Here is a 4816-nt window from a genome sequence, read left to right as displayed (position 1 = left end):
CCCAAGGTTTCAGGGAGAAATTCTCCCCCATCCCTAATTTTGATCAAGTAACCTCCCTTGTGGACAGTGGGAATGTTGTGGACATAATATACGTCAACTTCAGCAAAGCTTTCAACAAAGTGCCCATGATATTCTGATGAGCAAACTAGCTCAAAGCAGGCTAGATGAAACAATGATCCAGTGGATCCACAGTTGGCTACAGAATTGGACTCCAAGAGTGCTTATCAATGGGATCTTGTCAATCTGGGGAGAGGCAATGAGCGGAGTATTGCAGGGCTCAGTCCTGGGCCCAGTGCTCTTCAACATTTTTATTAATGACTTGGAGGAGGAGGTGCAAGGAATGCTGACCAAATTTGCTGATGACACAAAATTGGGTGGGATAGCTAATACCTTGGAAGACAGAAACAAACTTCAACGCGATCTTCATAGACTGGAGCGCTGGGCAGAAAATAACAGAATGAAATTTAATACGGATAAATGCCAAGTTCGGTACCTACGGAAAAGAAACCAAATGCACAGTTACAAGATGGGGGATACGTGGCTCAATAGGACTACAAGCGAGAAGGATCTTGGAATTGTTGTCGATCACAAGCTGAATATGAGCCAACCATGTGATGTGGCTACAAAAAAGGCAAATGCTCTTTTGGGCTGCATTAATAGAAGCAGAGCTTCGAAATCCTGAGAAGAACTAGTTCCCCTCTACTCAGCACTGGTTAGGCCTCATCTGGAGTACTGTGTCCAGTTCTGGGCACCACACTTTGAGATGGTTGCAGACAAGCTGGAGAGTGTTCAGAGGAGGACAACAAAGATGATCAGAGGACTGGAAACAAAGCCCTATGAAGAGAGACTGAAGGAACTGGGCATGTTTAGCTTTGAGAAGAGAGAGACTGAGGGGAGATACGATAGTGCTCTTCTAGTACTTGAAAGATTGTCACAGAGAGGCAGGCCAGGATCTCTTCTTGATCATCCCAGAATGCAGGACACCGAACCATGGGCTCAAGTGATAGGAAGCCAGATTCTGGCTGAACATCAGGAAAAACTTCCTGACTGTTAGAACAATACAGCAATGGAACCAAATATCTACAGAGGTGGTGGGCTCTCCCACACTGGAGGAATTCAAGATGAAGCTGGACAGCCATCTGTCAGGGATGTTCTGACTTGGATTCTGACTCTGAGCAGGGATTTGGAATTGGAATCTAAGCCCCTTCCAACCCTACTAGTCTATTATTTGAATTTGGTTTTAATTATGGGGTTTTATTCTTTTGTATTGTTGTTTCAATATAAAAATCAAAATCTTTGATCTGGAGAGGTATATAAATATGACAGATAGATGAGAGATAGATGATAGATAGATAGATAGATAGATAGATAGATAGATAGATAGATAGATGTAGATGTTTAATAGTAGAGCGCTACAGAAAGCCATGGCATAACTATGTGACCCACAGTCTTCAAAAGCAGCTCCACAAAAAGCAATTGGAGTAGTCTAGTCTGGATGTCACTAGCACAAGGATAATTCAGGCAAGGTCCATCCTCTCCAGATAGGGCCATAGCTGGTGTACCAGCCTAAGCTGGTAAAAGGGACTCCTGGACACTTCAGCCACCTGGGCTTCCCCCATTAGCACAGAGTCCAGGAAAACTTGCAGACTGTACTGTTCATATTTTATGTGGAGTGCAACCCCATCCAAGACCAGTGGTAAACCTACCCCAGCAGTAGTTGATTTACCAAACCACAGTACTGTAATTCCATGTTATCTGAATTAAGTTTCAGCCTGTTCACCCATATCCACCCCAATACAGCCTCCAGACATGGTTCAAGTGTTTGACAGCAATGTGCAGATGGAAATAAGAGGTAGAGATGAATAGGGATGTCAGAGAATTCTGCCATGGATCTCAGTGAGGCCAAATGCCAGTGCATTCAGCACCCCGAAATCCTTTGCGGAACAAAGCCCCATGCCCCCATGCCCCATGAAAGCCGTGTGAAACGGGACACCTACCTGCTGCCATTCACATCTGCGGCTGCCATTTGCTTCTTCATTATAGCCGTGGTAGGCTACGTAAATACTTACGTAACCTATCACGGCTAACACAGGGACGCCATTTGCGTCCCTGCGGAGGCAGTGATAGGCTACGTAAGTATTTACATAGCCTATCATGGCAAAAAAAAGGGGAATGCAAATGGCAATCACTGTAGCCTCCACCATTTGCATTCCTTCTTTTTTTTTTTTTTTTTTGATACATAGCCTATCATGGCAAAATACAGGAATGCAAATGGCAGGGGCTACGGCAGCTGCCATTTACGTCCCTGTGCAGGCTGTCCAGCGGCTGGATGTCCGGCTGTGGGGCTGGCAGCTCCATGGAGTTCCCTCAGCGTAGAGCTGGCCAGGGAGAATTTTGGGGGGAGGGATGGACCACCTCCCCCCCACCGCTAATGTCACCCTTCGAAAAGATAAGTGACTTTTGTACATCCCTAGAGATGAGTATCATATTCATACTGATGACACTTCAGCCCAAACTTCCCCATGACTTCCCCCAGTGTATTCATGTAGATGTTAAAAAACATGGGGGACAGGATGGAATCTTGTAGCAACTCAAAAGTGAATGATCGTGGGGTGGACAAAAGTCCTAGCACCATACAGAAGTTGAATAGCATGGCAAGTACAATAGAGCTCTATGAAATCCATGGCATAACTCTGTGACCCACATGCTCTCTTGGCCCTTGCCCATCGCAGCTTGTTTGAGGAAGCCATGGGGGATTGGCCATGGGCATGTTGGACAGATCATAAATAATAACTGTGTAAGCAAGTCCCAAACTCTTCTCACTCCACTACCTCATCTGGATGTGTGACCCCATGTAATGATAAGGCCAGACCAAAACAGGAGAGAGCGATGGAGAGTAAGCTTACCTGGGAGTAAGCCCGATTGAACTCAATGGACTTAATTTAGAGTACACATGTCTAGGGTTGCACAGTAAGGTTTCTATGTGAATAAGCCTTAACCAAACGGGCAAACATGTAAAGAAATCTGATTTAATGCAGAAAAGAGAATAATGACAAAATGCTGAACAGAGGTAGGGACGGACAAAAGTCCCTTACCTGGTCCCACAGCTTGCTTCGCAGTGGGGGGGAGGCGCTCCGTCTCTCCCCCTGAAATTCTGGGTTGGGGGAGGCGCCCCGTCCATCCCCGCTGAAGTTCTGGGTGGGGGGGAGGCCCAAGTTCTGGGTGGGGGGGAGGATGGGGGATGGCACCCCATCCCTCCCCGCAGTTCTGGCCGGGGGAGAGCGCCCCGGCTCTCCAGCTGTGAAAGTTCTTCTGCGGGGAAGAATGAGGAAGTAAAAAACCCCAACAAACGTGATGGGCTATGTAAATGTTTACGTAGCCTATCACGGCTGACTTTGGGGGGGGGGAAGAGCACGTTCCTTATTTTGGCACGGGTAGTCTACGTAAATATTTACGTAGACTACGGTGAAAATATGGGCAACGTTATTTGCGTTGCCCTTATTTTTGCCGTAGTATATGTAAATATTTACGTAGACTACCCGTGCTAAAATAAGGAACGTGCTCTTCCCCCCCCCCAAAGTCAGCCGTGATAGGCGTATGCGCTTTTTTTTTTTTCAAAGTCAGGCGTGATAGGCTACGTAAACCTTTACGTAGCCTATCATGGTGTTTTTTGAAAATCTAGCCATGATAGGCTACTTAAATCTTTACGTTAACGTTCGTTGGTGTTTTTTTTTTTTTCACTTGGAAATGGCGGCGGCGGCAGCCGGTCGGAAGACCGGCCGCCGCCGCTGCAACGCCGCCGCAACGCTGCAACGCCGCCGCAACGCCACCGCAATGCCGCCGCAACGCCGCCGCAATGCCGCCGGGACCCACTGCAACGAGGGACATTTGCCGAAGGTAAGTCCCATCCAGGAGGGGTGGGGGGGGGTGGCAGACCGTTTCTCCACCAATTTCGGTGGGCTGAATGCATTGGCATTTGGCCCCCTGGAGATTCATGGAGAAATTCTCCTACATCCCTAAACAGTTGTCTGTCCATTTCACAGACGTATGAAACACACATATTGAAACAGCACTGGGGCAGAGGATATTGAGAATGTTGCCTTTACATTTTATGCAACCCACAGCCCGCCAGGGTGCCAAATACATAATCGATTACGATATAAGGAATTCCACACAGATGTGAAAATATTGCTTAGTCCAACATTTCAGGTGGAAGGGCAGTGGTGACCTTGACAACAACACAACAGAAAGGTCATTGGCCTCTTCCCGTAAAAACGACTCTTCACAAGTCAGCATTCTCTTTCACAGCTTCACAGACTTTCTAGGGAATATGTACCTGTATAGTAAAACATTTTCTTTTGTAGCTGTGGGAATCAGTGTTCACTTCCAACAGGCCATGGTGTTTATTGTTTTTGAATGCAGGGAACCTAGACTTTCATGACTCATCATAAGACATGACTAATATACAACCCAGTGTGCCTTTTTAAGTTCTTGCCAGGTGCCTGCTCTCTCATGATTCTGATGTGTAGGGCTCCCCTTCTGAACACACTTCAATTCTGTTCTATTTCATCCTGTTCTCATTATATAATTCTGTTTCAGGTCATTTCTTTCATCATAATCTCTCCTATTTCATATTGTACTGAATGTGGCTCCTGTAGTACAAAACACCTAGAGCTAAGAAAGGAAGTTGCTGAGCTGGGCTGGTGGGGAATGATGAACATATTATATAGTTAATCTTATCATGAACCTTTTGCCCCTAAATTCATTATCCTACCATCAAGATAACATCGTGATACAAGAACGGTATACAGATCCT

Source organism: Heloderma suspectum, chromosome 6 (genome assembly GCF_057233095.1).
Source record: "Heloderma suspectum isolate Gila_16-S chromosome 6, 16-S_ref, whole genome shotgun sequence".
Lineage (NCBI taxonomy): Eukaryota > Metazoa > Chordata > Lepidosauria > Squamata > Helodermatidae > Heloderma > Heloderma suspectum.
Note: the sequence above shows the minus strand (reverse complement) of the source record.